The following is a 17,421-nucleotide window of genomic DNA, read 5'->3' as shown; positions in this document are numbered from 1 at the left end:
ATGGACAATGTGGACCATTTTCCATAGTTTGTGAGTCTACTGTCAACAATTGCAGACATCAATGACAAGGTTCAACACTGCCTTCAGTGTGCCATCACAGCCTTCGGTCACTTCCCTAACAGCACTGAAACTGCACTACATGGATTGCAGCAGTTCAACAAAGCGGCTCACTACCACCTTCTTCAGGACAATTAGAGAGGAACAAGGAATGTTCACCCAACTATTGATGCTCACATCTGGTGAATGAATGAAAAGAAATGCATCAATAGATTGAGCAACTTGCTCAGAAATTAAATTGGTTTGTTTAGTGTTAAATCAGCTATTATTATTCAGTCCAAATGTCAATTCATATTTTTGTAAGTTTCTTACACTTTGGACTTTCCCTTTTCCTGAGTGCTGTCGATTCTTTGTAGTTTTTAATCCCTTATCTCTTCTGATCTTTTTTGCAAAAGACCCTTTATTCTACACCACAGCCCATTTAGCAATTGGCATTCCTTTATCACACTCAGCGCAGCAGTGAGGAAAAGCCTGGCTGGCACATCCGTCTTTCTGAAGTGTGTTTTCACATAACAAACGCACTCTCGTGCAATGTAATGGAGTTAGATTCGCTCAGAATGGGCAATGTTGGGACTGAGTCCATGCCAACATCCTGATTTTGGGTTAGGCAATTCAGATTGGTTTTGGGTCACTTGGACCACTCAGAGCTCAGGAAAAGAAACCAATAGCCAGTCAGCAAGCCCTCGTGCCAACACAGCACCTGGTCAAACAAACCACTAAGTTATTGTACTCATCCAATAATAATTAAAACTCTTGTGCAGCAGCCAAAAAGAATGTCTATTCTTTGGACATTGCTGGTTTTCAGATAGTTGGATTTGAGACACTAAACCGCTATCGCTCTATCAAATGCCAGCTAGATTATTCTGGCTTTTCTCTGTACCTGCCAAAACTTACGACAACCAGGCAGGCTCCAAAACAGGCTGGAAACTCCTGTCCTTTCTGGAAAAGATCATTTTCATCTCCAGGACACATTAGAGAAAACAAGATGTGATTGGGTCATTTGTAACTGCAATGGGGGTTGTGAAAATGTTTGGGTGAAAGGTTGGAGCATGTGCTGGTTGGAAATGTTAAGGCTGGGATAGGTTTCTGTGGCAGTGTTGTGTGAAGTGGCTGAGTGGAGCAGGTCAACTTTGTGGGTGCAGAGGGAGCTCACCAATGAAGCAATCACTCAGACATCATAATCACATCAAGCTCCCTAGTTGCTGCTCTGTGCTCCTTGCCTCTTTCCCATCAGCGATATCTCAACTTTGCTTTTCACCTGGGGGCCGGCTCAAATCCAGCAATCATCAGCATTGCCACCAATGCATCAAGATGAATACAGCTTCTCACTGTCATCTTGGGATATTACAAGGGTGTCAGTTACAGTCAGATAGCCCTGGACTGAAGCCCCAGTTCCAACAACCTGAGCACCTAATCCAGGCTGACACTCCAGTGGCATAATGCAGGGGTGCTGCACTGTCAACAGTGCTGTCTTTTGAATGAAATGTTAAACTAATGTCCCATTTATCCTCTCAGTTGGAAATCCAATATCAGATGGCATTATTTCCAAGAAAGGGCAGGAGATTTATCCCGAGCATTGTCGTTAATACTTAACCTCAACCAAAGTTACTGATGCAGATTACCTTGTCATTATCTTAGTGCCCTTTGGTTGGATCTTGCTGTGTACAAAATTGGCCACTGTCTCTCCTACATTACAGCAATGATTACATTTCAAAAGTATTTTGTTGACTGTAAAGTGCTTTCGGATGTTGTGATCGATGTGTTATTGTATGGACGATATATATTATATGGACAAAATATACACCACTACGAATAGCCTTGAGACGAAACATCCCGAGGCCTTGTTCATCGTGGCCAGGGACTTCAATCAGGCCAAGCTCAAGAATGTACTAACAAGTTACCACCAACACATCTCCAGTTCCACCAGAGGCCCAAACATCCTAGACCACTGCCACACCCACCCACACTTTGGCAAATCAGACCACAAGGCTGTGCTCCTGCCTCCGGCTTACAAGCAAAAACTGAAGCAGGAGAATCCATCAAAGAAAGTTGTGCAATGTTGGTCTGAGGAATCGGATGATCTCCTACAGGACTGCTTGGAGTCAGTGGACTGGTCAGTGTTTAAAAACTCTGTGACCAGCCTGAACGAGTTCGCTATGACAGTAACTGACTTCATCAGTAAGTGTGTAGAAGACTGTGTGCCAAAGAAGCAAATCCGTGTGTTCCCCAACCGGAAACCATGGATGAACAGGGATATCCACTGCTTGCTGAAGTCCAGGCCTGAGGCGTTCAAGTCAGGCGACATGACCTATACAAGAAAGCCAGTTACGACCTAAGAAGATCCATCAAAGATGCCAAAAGACAGTACTGGACCAAGCTAGAGTCCCAGGCTAGCCATACCGACACCCCCCCCACCCACCCCCCTCCGCCCACCACCCGACTATAGCAAGGTCTGCAAGACATAACAGGCTACAAGATGAAGGCAGGTAAAATCGCCGGCTCCAACGCACCCCTCCCTGATGAGCTCAATGCATTCTACGCCCGTTTTGAGCAAGAGGTCAGCGAGAGCATGCCCTCTACCCTGGAAGGCCTGGATGAATCTGTATCTGGGGTCACCATTGCAGATGTCAGAGCAATTTTCTTGAAGGTCAACCCATGGAAAGCAACTGGCCCAGATGGGGTACCCGGACGAGCACTCAGATCCTGCGTGGATCAGCTGGCGGGGTATTCGCAGACATCTTCAACCTCTCTTTACAACAATCTGAGGTCCCTATCAGCTTCAAGAAGACAACCATCATCCCGGTACCTAAGAAAAACCAAGCAGCGTGCCTTACTGGCTATCAGCCGGTGGCTCTGACATCCATCATTATGAAATGCTTCGAAAGGCTAGTCATGGCACAAATCAATTCCAGCCTCCCGGACTACCTGGATCCAATACAGTTTGCCTATTGCTGCAACAGGTCCACAGCAGATGGCATCTCCCTGGCCCTGCACTCAATCCCGGAACACCTAGATAACAAGGACCCCTATGTCAAACTCCTATTTATTAACTATAGCTCAGCCTTCAACACTATTATTCCCACAAAACACATCTCCAAACTCTATGGCCTGGGCTTCAGCACCTCCCTCTGTGACTGGATCCTGAACTCCCTAACTCACAGACCACAATCTTACTGATTGTGACCACATAGGGACCACAGGGATAGGCAACAACAGCTGCTCCACGATCATCCTCAACACCGGTGCCCCACAAGGCTGTGTTCTCAGCCCCTTACTATACTCCTCATACACCTATGACTGTGTGGCCAAATTCCCCTCCAATTCGAGTTTCAAGTTTGCTGACGACACCACCGTAGTGGGTCAGATCTCAAACAATGATGAGACAGAGTACAGGAATGAGATAGAGAATCTGGTGAACTGGTGCGGCAACAATAATCTCTCCCTCAATGTCAACAAAACAAAGGAGGTTGTCATCGACTTCAGGAAGCGTAAAGGAGAACATGCCCCTGTCTACATCAACGGGGATGAAGTAGAAAGGGTGGAGAGCTTCAAGTTTTCAGGTGTCCAGGTCACTAACAACCTGTCCTGGTCCCCCCATTCCGACACTATAGTTAAGAAAGCCCACCCACCTACTTTCTCAGAAGACTAAGGAAATTTGGCATGTCAGCTACGACTCTCACCAACGTTTACATAGAAAGCATTCTTTCTGGTTGTATCACAACTTGGTATGGTTCCTGCTCTGCCCAAGACCGCAAGAAACTACAAAAGGTCGTGAATGTCACCCCAATCCATCACGCAAACCAGCTTCCCATCCATTGACACTGTCTACACTTCCCGCTGCCTCGGCAAAGCAGCCAGCATAATAAAGGACCCCGCGTATCCCAGACATTCTCGCTTCCATCTTCTTCCATCGGGAAAAAGATACAAAAATCTGAGGTCACGTACCAACCAACTCAAGAACAGCTCCTTCCCTGCTGCTGTCAGACTTTTGAATGGACTTACCTTTCATTAAGTTGATCTTTCTCTACACTCTAGTTATGACTGTAACACTACATTCTGCATTCTCTTGTTTCCTTCTCTATGAACGGTATATTTTGTCTGTATAGCACGCAAGAAACAATACTTTTCACTGTATGTTAATACATGTGGCAATAATAAATCAAATCAAATTATTCTCAATCTATTTGGCAGCATCTGTTTTTGCTTCCTCTTATTTAATAATCTGATACCCATTTCCTCCCACTCATTCATATTGCATTACAGTAACACTTCCTAACTACTGCTATAGAACACCTATAGTGCAGAAGGGGGCCATTTGGCCCATTGAGTATGCACAGACTCTCTGAAAGAGCATCTTACCCACCCCCACAACTCTGCACATTTACCATGGCTAATCTCCCTAACCTACACACCTTTGGACACCAAAGGACAATTTTGCATGGCCAATTCATCTAACGTGCACTTCTTTCGACTTTGGGAGGTAACCAGAACACCCAGAGGAAACCCACGCAGACACAGGGAGAACATGCAGACTCCACACAGACAGTGACCCAAGCTGGGAATCGAACCCGGGTCCCTGGCATTGTGAGGCAGCAATGCTAACCACTGTTCCACTGTGCCATACAATGCAGAGAACAGCCACTTGGTTATATATATATTCCTTCATCATCAGTGGATCAAACTTATGGAATTCTTGATCTATATAGGGATTGCAGCTTCTAAAAGAGTAAGTACAACACCATCTTCTCAAAGTGATTAAGAATGGACAGAAAGTGTGAGCTTTGTTAGTTTTGTCTACACTTGGAAAACAAATAAAACAAGTTTACGATTCAATTTTTGACGTATTCCCACTTGTCCTCGTCTGGGTCTTGAGTGCTCAAGATACACAAGAGTGACAATGAATCTTAATCTTATAGATGTTTCAGTAAGTGTAGGGTAGCTGGTAAAAGAGGTGGAGGAGTGGCACTGTTAATCAAGGAGAGTATAACGGCTGCAGAAAGGCATTTCGAAGGGGATCTGCCTACAGAGGTAATATGGGCTGAGGTTAGGAATAGGAAAGGAGCGGTCACGTTGTTAGGAGTTTACTATAGGCCCCCAAATAGTAATAGAGATGTGGAGCAAGAAATTGCTAAGCAGATTATGGATAGGTGTGGAGGTCACAGGGTAGTTGTCATGGGGGACTTTAACCTTCCAAATATTGATTGGAACCTTTATAGGTCAAATAGTTCGTATGGGGCAGTTTTTGTGCAGTGTGTGCAGGAGGGGTTCCTGACACAAGATGTGGATAAGCCGACAAGAAGTGGGGCCACATTGGATTTGGTAATGGGAAATGAACCGGGCCAAGTGTTGGATTGGGAGAGCACTTTGGAGATAGTGACCACAATTCGGTGTCTTTTGTTATTGCAACGGAGAGGGAGAGGGCCATACGGCAGGGCATAGTTTACAATTGGGGGAGAGGTCATTATGATGCAATCAGGCGGGAATTAGGAAGCATAGGATGGGAACAAGAATTGTCAGGCAAAGTCACTAATGATGAGTGGAACTTTTTCAAGAAACTAGAGAGGATGCGATGTTGGATCTCCTATTGGGAAATGAGTTAGGGCAGGTGATGGATGTGAGTGTGAGGGAACACTTTGGATCCAGTGATCATAATGCCATTAGTTTCAACCTGATCGTGGATAAGGATAGATCTGGTCCTCGGGTTGAAGTTCTGAACTGGAAAAAGGCCAAATTTGATGAAATGAGAAGGGATCTGGGAAGTGTGGATTGGCACAGGCTGTTCTCTGGTAAGGATGTAAATGGAAAGCGGGAGGCCTTCAAAGGAGAAATTTTGAGAGTGCAGAGTTTGTATGTTCCTGTCAGGATTAAAGGCAAAGTAAATCGGAATAAGGAACCTTGGTTCTCGAGGGAGATTGTAACACTGATTAAGAGGAAGAGAGAGTTGTATGAAACGTACAGGCAGCAAGGAACACATCAGATGCTCGAGGAGTATAAAAAGTGCAAGAAGCTACTTAAGAGGGAAATCAGGAGGGCTAAAAGAAGACATGAGGTCGCTTTGGCAGACAGAGTGAAGGAAAATCCAAAGAGCTTCTATAGGTATGTTAGGAGCAAAAGGATAGTGAGGGATAAAATTGGTCCTCTTGAAGACCAGAGTGGCAGACTGTGTATGGAACCAAAAGAGATGGGGGAGATACTAAATGGTTTTTTTGCATCCGTATTTACTGAGGAAACGGGCATGGAGTCTACGGAAATAGGGCAAACAGGTAGGGAGGTCATGGAACCTTTACAGATTAAAGGGGAGGAGTTGCTCGCTGTCTTGAGGCAAATCAGAGTGGATAAATCCCCAGGACCGGACAGGGTATTCCCACGGACCTTGAGGGAAGCTAGTGTTGAACTTGCAGGGGCCCTGGCAGACATATTTAAAATGTCAGTATTCACGGGGGAGGTGCCGGATGATTGGAGGGTGGCTCATGTTGTTCCGTTGTTTAAAAAAGGTTCCAAAAGAAATCCGGAAAATTATAGGCCAGTAAGTTTGACGTCGGTGGTGGGCAAGTTATTGGAAGGTGTGATATGGGATAGGATCTACAAATATTTGGATAGACAGGGACTTATTAGGGAGAGTCAACGTGGTTTTGTGCATGGTAGGTCATGTTTGACCAATCTATTAGAGTTTTTCGAGGAGGTTACCAGGAAAGTGGATGAAGGGAAGGCAGTGGATGTTGTCTACCTGGATTTCAGCAAGGCCTTTGACAAGGTCCCTCATGGGAGGTTAGTTAGGAAGGTTCAGTCACTAGGTATACATGGGGAGGTAGTAAATTGGATAAAACACTGGCTCAATGGAAGAAGCCAGAGAGTGGTTGAGGAGGATTGCTTCTCTGAGTGGAGGCCTGTGACTAGTGGTGTGCCGCAGGGATCGGTGTTGGGTCCATTGTTGTTTGTCATCTATATCAATGATCTGGATGATAATGTGGTAAATTGGATCAGCAAGTTTGCTGATGATACAAAGATTGGAGGTGGAGTGGACAGTGAGGAAGGTTTTCAAAGCTTGCAGAGGGATTTGGACCAACTAGAAAAATGGGCTGACAAATGGCAAATGGAATTTAACGCAGACAAGTGTGAGATATTGCACTTTGGAAGGACAAACCAAAGAAGAACGTACAGGGTAAATGGTAGGACTCTGAAGAGTGCAGTTGAACAGAGGGATCTGGGAATACAGGTACAGAATTCCCTAAAAGTGACGTCACAGGTGGATAGGGTCGTAAAGAGTGCCTTTGGTACATTGGCCTTTATAAATCGGAGTATCGAGTATAAAAGTTGGAGTGTTATGGTAAGGTTATATAAGGCATTGGTGAGGCCGAATTTGGAGTATTGTGTACAGTTTTGATCACCTAGTTACAGGAAGGATGTAAATAAGGTTGAAAGAGTGCAGAGAAGGTTCACAAGGATGTTGCCGGGACTTGAGAAGCTGAGTTACAGAGAGAGATTGAATAGGTTGGGACTTTATTCCCTGGAGCATAGAAGATTGAGGGGAGATTTGATAGAGGTGTATAAGATTTTGATGGGTATAGATAGAGTGAATGCAAGCAGGCTTTTTCCGCTGAGGCTAGGGGAGAAAAAAACCAGAGGGCATGGGTTAAGGGTGAAAGGAGAAAAGTTTAAAGGAAATATTAGGGGGGGCTTCTTCACGCAGAGAGTGGTGGGAGTGTGGAATGAGCTGCCGGATAAAGTGGTAAATGCGGGGTCACTTTTAACATTTAAGAAAAACTTGGGCGGGTTCATGGATGAGAGGGGTGTGGAGGGATATGGTCCAAGTGCAGGTCAGTGGGACTAGGCAAAAAATGGTTCGGCACAGACAAGAAGGGCCAAAAGGCCTGTTTCTGAGCTGTAATTTTCTATGGTTCTATGGTTCTAAACAAATACTGCGTGTCCTTGATAGGTATGTCCCTGCCAGGCAGAGAGGAAATGGCCGAGTGAGGGAACCATGGTTCACAAAAGAGGTGGAATGTCTTGTCAAGAGGAAGAAGGAAGCATATGTTAGGTTGAGAAAACAAGGTTCAGTTGGCTCGATGGAGGGTTACAAGTTAGCAAGAAATGAGCTGAAAAAGGGGCTCAGGAGAGCTAGGAGGGGGCATGAGAAGTCCTTGGCGGGTCGGATCAAGGAAAACCCCAAGGCTTTTTACTCTTATGTGAGGAATAAAAGAATGACCAGGGTGAGGCTGGGGCCGGTCAAGGACGGCAATGGTAATTTGTGCATGGAGTCAGAAGAGATAGGCGAGGTGATGAATGAATACTTTTCTTCGGTGTTCACCAAGGAGAGGGGCCATGTTTTTGAGGAAGAGAGGGTGTCACAGGCTGATAGGCTGGAGGAAGTAGATGTTCGGAGGGAAGATGTACTAGCAATTTTGAATAAACTGAAAGTTGATAAGTTATCTGGGCCTGATGAAATATATCCTAGGATTCTTTGGGAGGCAAGGGATGAGATTGCAGAGCCTTTGGCATTGATCTTTGGGTCCTCACTGTCCACGGGGGTGGTGCCAGAGGACTGGAGAATGGCGAATGTTGGTCTCTGTTTAAGAAAGGGAATAGAAATGACCTTGGTAATTATAGGCCGGTTAGTCTTACTTCGCTGGTCGGTAAGTTGATGGAAAAGGTCCTTAGGGATAGGATTTACGACCATTTAGAAAGATGCAGCTTAATCCGGGATAGTCAGCATGGATTTGTGAAGGGCAAGTCTTGCCTCACAAATTTGATAGAATTTTTTGAGGAGGTAACTAAGTGTGTAGATGAAGGTAGTGCAGTTGATGTCATATACATGAATTTTAGTAAGGCATTTGATAAAGTCCCCCACGGTCGGCTTATGAAGAAAGTAAGGATGTGTGGGATAGAGGGAAGTTTGGCCGATTGGATAGGTAACTGGCTATCTAACAGAATGTGGAGATGCCGGCATATCTAACAGAAGTCAGAGGGTGGTGGTGGATGGAAAATTTTCGGACTGGAAACCGGTTACCAGTGGAGTGCCACAGGGATCAGTGCTTGGTCCTCTGCTATTTGTAATTTTTATAAATGACTTGGAGGAGGGGGCTGAAGGGTGGATCAGTAAATTTGCTGATGACACCAAGATTGGTGGAGTAGTGGATGAGGTGGAGGGCTGTTGTAGGCTGCAAAGAGATATAGATAAGATGCAGAGCTGGGCTGAAAAATGGCAAATGGAGTTTAACCCTGACAAATGCGAGGTGATTCATTTTGGTAGGACAAATTTAAATGTGGATTACAGGGTCAAAGGTAGCGTTCTGAAGAATGTGGAGGAACAGAGAGATCTTGGGGTTCATATCCACAGATCTCTGAAGGTTGCCACTCAAGTGGATAGAGCCGTGAAGAAGGCCTATAGTGTGTTGGCGTTCATTAACAGGGGGTTTGAGTTTAAGAGGCGTGGGGTTATGCTGCAACTGTACAGGACCTTGGTGAGACCACATTTGGAATATTGTGTGCACTTCTGGTCACCTCACTACAAGAAGGATGTGGAGACACTGGAAAGAGTGCAAAGGAGATTTACCAGGATGCTGCCTGGTTTGGAGGGTAGGCCTTATGAGGAAAGGTTGAGGGAACTTGGGCTTTTCTCTTTGGAGCGGAGGAGCTTGAGAGGAGACTTGATAGAGGTTTATAAGATGATGAGGGGGATAGATAGAGTGAACGTTCAAAGACTATTTCCTCGGGTGAATGGAGCGGTAACTAGGGGGCATAACTATAGGGTTCATGGTGAGAGATATAGGAAGGATGTCTGAGGTAGGTTTTTTACTCAGAGAGTGGTTGTTGTGTGGAATGGACTGCCTGCAGTGATAGTGGAGTCAGAAACTTTAGGAACATTTAAGACGCTATTGGATAGGCACATGGAGTACTTCGGGATGATAGGGAGGAAATAGCTTGATCTGGGTTTCAGACAAAGCTCGGCACAACATCGTGGGCCGAAGGGCCTGTTCTGTGCTGTACTGTTCTATGTTCTATTAACCTCTGAAGTGCCTTAGCAAAGCACTTAGATATATGAATTTCAGGGCAATTAGGAATGAGAAATTTAGGCTGCCCTTGCCAGCAACACTCAAAATGAAGATATTATTAAGAAGAATGAAGCATTTTTCCCTCTGTGCACTGTGGCACCCAACATCCAGTCATGCCTGGGTTAGACACAGGGACCATTTCCCTGCAGACTGCCCTCGTGTCAACTTTCAGCTTCAAAAAGTCTTTCCCACTCTGCTAACATGATATTGCTCATGCCAAACTTTGCAGAGCCCACTGTCTTCGTGAGACTGCGCAGTGAGTACTGAGTTGGAGAGTATTATGTGTTACAGACTCGTGGTCTGGGAATCCTGTCAGTTTTTCCCGGAATGTAGTGACTATATCAGCTCATGGAGAGACATTTCGCTTAACCTTCTCTCTAAAGGGTTTCAGCTTTGGTTTTTAGATATGAAGAGAGTGAGCTCAGGGATGTTTCTCTGGGTCTGTCTGACAATACACTCGAGTGGAAAAAGAAGATTAAATCGATTTTGTTCATTTACATTTGAGGAGGAATTTTAATTTTTTCTTTTAGTGCCTTTTACCATACTGGATGAATCTGCTTTATTCATGAAAAGCTCAGGAGAATCTGGGTGGAAGAAGATAATATTGTAATTCAAAAGCTGAGGCAAAGTAATGCTGAATATTTCAGCACTGACCTGTTTTTAGGGAGCAATGTTGCTGCATGATTAAAAATTAAATTGTGATCCCGGGAGCACCGCTTCATCAAAGATTGTGTTACCATGGTGATAAGCAGACTAACGGGAGCTCGTGATTGGCCCAGTAATTGTACCCAGTGTCTGGCTGGGCCATAGCCCAGGGAGGTGCCAGTTTGGTATCCCAGTCTGTGCAGCTGGTATATCTGAGGCTGAGGTTTGGCTCTTTACTCCTTCGGATGATGCAGAAGGCTGCTACACCTGTTTCGGCCCCTATATAAATAACCCGGGTGGCCTGTTAGAACATACATGCGTGAACACCAGGGAAGAACAGGCTGCGTCTCTCCCTGTGATGCCCACCACGATAGAATTGCCCATCAGCACAGGCTCTAACTTCTCAAATGAAGGACGTCTACATGGATAATGTATGAGAGGGAGTCAGACATCGATGGCACTGTATTCCAGTCAGAGAATCAGTTCTTGGAGGAGGTGAGAGGATCAAAGACAATTCATCAGAAAGAATAAAGGAGGCTGACAGTGTTTAAATGTTCAAAGAATTCAGTTGGATAGATACGGAAACCCATTTTTTCTGGTGGGGGGAATCCAGAAAAAGGGATCATCCAAAAATTAGAGCTAGACATTTTGGAGTGAAATCGGGAAGCACTCTTTCATACAAAAGGCTGTGGAAATCTGAAACTCTCGTCATCAAAGGGTTGAGGGCACTGGGGGTCAAATGAAGGTCAGAAGGTCAAATGAATGGCAAGAAGGTGGAGTGGCGGTAAAGATCTGCTGTGGTCTAATGGACTCATGGATCATGTTGGTTGGCCTCCACCTGACCCCTGAGGTAAATGTAACGTTGATCACGTCAGTCCCACTGGCAGACTCAAGTGTTGCTCGGGCTGGATGTGGCCAACTCAATGCAACCACGTGGCAACTGGCCAATTATTGAGCAGGAGAAGCAGGGTTTGTCGAATCAATTGGCAGGGGTGGGCAGATTTCAGCTCAGCAGCTTGAGCTGGAGCTGCTTGAAATGATTCCCTAGCCTCTGGTTGTTTCAAAGCTGAACAGCAGCTGCGAAGAGCTCAGAATGCAAGTCCAATAGTTGAGATGGAAAATCTAGACGTATCAATGACTACACTGGCTACAACAGCATTCTGTATTTCCTGTGTCTGCAGCCTGCAGTGAAGAAAGTGATCCTCGAGGCTGATATCACAGGTCAAACAAAGAATACCCCAGAGTTCAGTGATACCTCCATGCAGGTTCCCCTCCAGCTAGCATGGACACAGCAGGAGGTCATAGAGTCATGGAGTCATAGAGGTTTACAGCATGGAAACAGGCCCTTCAGCCCAACTTGTCCATGTTGCTCTTTTTTTTTAAACCCCTAAGCTAATCCCAATTGCCTGCATTTGGCCCATATCCCTCTCCCCATTGTACCCATGTAACTATCTAAATGCTTTTTAAAAGACAAAATTGTACCCGCCTCTACTACTACCTCTGGCAGCTTGTTCCAGACACTCACCACCCTCTGTGTGAAAAAATTGCCCCTCTGGACACTTTTGTATCTCTCCCCTCTCACCTTAAGTTTTGTATCTCTCCGCTCTCACCTCTAGTTTTCGACTCCCCTACCTTGGTCCAGTCATCGTGGTGGAAAAGATATTGACTATCTAGCTGCTCTATGCCCCTCCTTATTTTATTGACCTCTATAAGATCACCCCTCAGCCTTCTACGCTCCAGAGAAAATAGTCCCAGTCTATCCAGCCTCTCCTTATAACTCAATCCATCAAGTCCCGGTAGCATCCTAGTAAATCTTTTCTGCACTCTTTCTAGTTTAATAATATCATTTCTATAATAGGGTGAGCAGAATTGCACACAGTATTCCAAAAGGTTTTGTTCCCAAAAGAATAAAGAGATCTCCCTGCCTGACTAGGGAAGCCTGGACGGGGCTAACATTGGAGGTAAGCAACTTTGGGGTCCTGACCATCTCTGCACCATCAGGGTGGGCGAGAGTGAATGGTGAGCACGCTGTAGCTGCCAAGTGAGAAAACACAATTGGTCTGACCATGAGGGAGAGGTCAATCAGGGTGGAGAGGGAAGGAGGGGTGAACTAATAACAGGTCTGTGGTGAACCATCATTGGTTACCACTGTGGGGTTATTCTAATGTTGCTGTTGGGTTAGGGTGTTGACACTGTGGGGTTGTTATAATGTTGTTGGGCTAGGGTGTTTACACTGTGGGATTAATATACCTGTGGTGGATGCTGTTGTGGCACATCCCAGTCGGGCCCCGCCTCCTGGGAGAGGTATAAGACCCTCTGCTCAGGCGGGACCCCTCCAGTCTGGAATGGTGTACTCATGTTAGATAGTTCCATTGTTTGTCAATAAAAGCCTTCAATTACTGAAGCCTTGTGTCTCGTGCTCGATTGTCGCGCATCAATTTTATTGACAAACACGAAACTCCCGACATAAAAGAGAGTATGGAACAAATGCTAAAACCAGAGCGTCTGACGCTGGATCCACGTGCGGTCGGCGCCTCTAACACCTTCGACCACTGGCTGAAGTGTTTCGAGGACAACGTGGCAGCCTCTGCAGCACTTACTACGGGTAACGACAGACTCCAGGTCCTCCATGCGAGGGTAAGCGACACTGTCTACCTCGCGATTCGTGCGGCCACCACTTACCCGAGGGCCCTCGAGCTTTTGAAAAAGCGATACATGAGACCTCCCAACGAGATCCACGCTCGTTACCTCCTCGCTACATGACGTCGGCAGTCGGGCGAAACCATGGAGGACTACGCCAATGAGCTCTTGCAGCTTGCCAGGGGCTGCGACTGCAAAGCTGTGTCGGCTGAGCAGTACATGTACGACCTCGCCCGAGATGCGTTTGTGGCAGGGGTAGGGTCCTCGTACATCCGGCTCAAGCTGTTGGAGAAGGGGAATCTCAACCTGACCCAAGCGATGGAGATGGCTGAAATGCTGGAGGCGGCGTCGAAAAGCTTGGACCTGTATCCGGAGGACCACGTGGAGACAACGTGGCAGGAGCAGTCACAAATCCCTCCTCGCCCCACGGGCTCGCGCTCCCATATCGACCCGACGACGGCGGCAGCCCCAGGCGGCCCGTGGTGCTATTTTTGCGGAGGAGCCAAGCATCCACGGCAACAGTGTCCTGCTAAAACGGTGATCTGCAATCAATGCGGTAAAAAGAGGCACTACGCGAAAGTCTGCAGATCGAAGCCCAAGAACGGCAGTGCAGCCTGTGACCCTCCAGAACGGAGATCATCTCCATCGGCGTCGCAGTACCCACGAGGTCCGACCACGTGCGAGCCCAGGACGACGCCATTGTGGCTGGTGGAGGAGGAGGAAGACCACCAGGAGTCGCTACGCTTGGCGCCCTCAACCATGTGCGATTCATGGGGACGGCCATCTTGGTCGACGACGACCAGGAGCGACCAGCAGGGGTCCTCAGCATCAACCTCGGCTGCCTGCAGTGACGTCCAAGGGCCAACGGTGGCGTCGATCACCCTGGACCAGGCTAAGCATCACAGGCTTGACTGTTCAATGATGAACATTAAGGTAAATGGTCGTACTGTTTATTGTCTGTTTGACAGTGGGAGCACCGAGAGTTTTATTCACCCTGACACTGCAAAGAGGTGTGGACTCCGGGTTCTACCTGCCAAACAGACAATTTCTATGGCATCATGGTCCCGGTCTGTACCGATCCAAGGACGTTGTGTGGTAACTCTGGAAGTGCAGGGCACAATTTACGAGCGATACAGGCTCCTTGTGTTGCCGCATCTTTGCGCGCCAATTCTCCTCGGACTAAACTTTATGGTCCACATGAAGAGTGTGATCCTACAGTACGGTGGGCCACTCCCTTCGCTGGCAGTAGGGAATCAGCCGCAGCCTCCAAATCGTCCAAAGCACCCCGCATGCAATCTTTCCACACTAAAGATCACCACACCCTCTTTATTTAAGAATCTGGTACCAGGCTGCAAGCCCATCGCTACGAAAAGTAGGCGTTACAGCGCTGAAGACCGGATCTTCATCAGATCTGAGGTTCAGCGGCTCCTCAAAGAAGGGATCATACAGTCCAGCGTTAGTCCGTGGAGAGCACAGGTCATGGTGGTTAAGAGCGGGAACAAACCCCGGATGGTCATCGACTACAGTCAGACCATTAATCAATATACGCAGCTGGATGCGTATCCTCTCCCGCGCATATCTGATATGGTCAATCAGATTGCGCAGTACCGGATGTTCTCCACCATAGACCTTAAGTCCGCCTACCACCAACTCCCCATCCGCCCAGAGGACCGACAATACACGGCTTTTGAGGCGGATGGTCGTCTGTATCAGTTTCTTAGGGTTCCATTTGGTGTCACCAATGGGGTCTCGGTCTTCCAGCGTGCTATGGACCGAATGGTGGACCAGAACGGGTTGCGGGCTACCTTCCCGTACCTGGATAATGTCACCATCTGCGGCCATGACCAGCAGGACCATGACACAAACCTCCAGAACTTTTTGCGCACTGCGTCTCGCCTGAATCTGACCTACAACAGGGAGAAGTGTGTATTCCGTACGCGCAGGTTAGCTATCCTGGGATACGTGGTGGAAAACGGGGTCATTGGCCCTGATCCCGACCGTATGCGCCCCCTTATTTAACATTTAAGCGGTTATTGGATAGGCACATGGAGCACACCAGGATGGTAGGGAGTGGGATAGCTTGATCTTGGTTTCAGATGAAGGTCGGCACAACATCGTGGGCCGAAGGGCCTGTTCTGTGCTGTAATGTTCTATGTTCTATGTTCTTACTGAACTTCCCTTGCCCGCTAGCGCAAAAGCACTGAGGAGATGCCTCGGCTTCTTCTCTTATTATGCGCAGTGGGTCCCCAACTACGCGGACAAAGCCCGTCCGCTTATCAAGTCCACGACTTTTCCACTCACGCCAGAGGCCCAATTGGCCTTCAAGGCATTGAAAAGCGACATTGCGAAAGCCACGATGCACGCGGTGGATGAATCTATCCCTTTTCAGTTGGAAAGTGATGCATCTGATTTCGCCCTGGCCGCCACACTAAACCAGGCAGGCAGGCCCATCGCGTTTTTTTCCCGCACCCTTCAAGGTCCCGAAATTCGGCATTCAGCGGTGGAGAAGGAGGCCCAGGCTATTGTGGAGGCCGTCAGACACTGGCGCCATTACCTGGCGGGGAAGCGGTTCACCCTGATCACGGACCAGCGGTCCGTGGCGTTTATGTTCAATAATACGCAGAGGGGCAAGATCAAGAATGACAAGATCTTGCGGTGGAGAATTGAGCTCTCCACCTATAATTACGATATTATGTATCGTCCAGGGAAACTCAATGAGCCCTCAGATGCCCTCTCGCGCGGAACATGCGCTATCATGCAGGAGGACCGCTTGAACACCCTCCATAATGATCTGTGCCATCCTGGGGTCACTCGGCTCTACCACTTCATTAAAGCCCGCAACCTGCCCTACTCGGTGGAGGATGTCAGGTCAGTAACAAGAAGCTGTCGGATTTGCGCGGAATGCAAACCGCACTTTTACCGACCTGACCGGGCACATTTGGTCAAGGCCACTCGCCCCTTCGAGAGGCTGAGTGTGGATTTTAAGGGCCCCCTTCCTTCAACAGACCGGAACGTGTACTTTCTTAACATCATAGATGAGTACTCCCGGTTCCCGTTTGTTGTCCCCTGTGCGGACACGTCGACTGCCACGGTGATCAAGGCATTCCGTGATCTTTTTGCCCTGTTCGGGTACCCCTGCTATATACATAGCGACAGGGGCCCGTCGTTCATGAGTAACGACTTGAGGCAATTCCTGCTCTCATACGGGATTGCCTCTAGTAGAACCACGAGTTACAACCCTAGGGGCAACGGACAGGTGGAGAGAGAGAATGCTACAGTCTGGAAGGCTGTCCTATTGGCGTTGAAGTCCAAAGGCCTTCCAGTCTCCCATTGGCAGGAGGTCCTTCCAAATGCGCTTCACTCCATTCGTTCCCTCCTGTGTACGGCAACCAATGCTACTCCCCACGAGAGGATGTTCTCATTCCCTCGGAAGTCGTCCTCGGGGATATCTTTACCAGCCTGGTTGACGTACCCAGGACCTGTCCTTCTGCGGCGACATGTAAGGGCCCGCAAGTCCGACCCCTTGGTCGAACCGGTCCACCTCCTCCACGCCAACCCTCAGTATGCCTATGTGGCATATCCTGACGGGCGAGAGGACACAGTCTCGATCCGAGACCTGGCGCCCGCAGGGGACGTAGCAACTCCTGTTGCTCCCATACCCCCTGTCACGAATCCCCTATCGCTTATTTCTTCCCCGGACGTGGCGCGGTCAGCACCGGGACCAGTGCATAACAGTTATACTCCCATGTACAGCTTGCCTGAGACTCGGAGATCGGCCCAACGCAGAAGGTACCGGGATCCCCTGCACCACCGCTTCACCAGGGTCAACCGGCCCGTGAGTCCTCGAGGGGACAGCCGGACGCTGTTTTGGAGAGAACGCCACCGCAAGCACCTGCTCCGGTGTCACCGCCGGTATTGAGGAGGTCACAACGACGGTGCGGTCCTCCAGACCGTCTGGACTTGTAGATTTTTTGTATATATGTAGTCTGTTTTCGCACCCCGCCGGCCTTTGTTTTCAATGGAGGGG

The sequence above is a fragment of the Mustelus asterias genome, chromosome 4 (genome assembly GCF_964213995.1).
Source record: "Mustelus asterias chromosome 4, sMusAst1.hap1.1, whole genome shotgun sequence".
Lineage (NCBI taxonomy): Eukaryota > Metazoa > Chordata > Chondrichthyes > Carcharhiniformes > Triakidae > Mustelus > Mustelus asterias.
The sequence above is the reverse complement of the archived record's forward strand: the minus strand, read 5'-3'. Positions refer to the sequence as shown.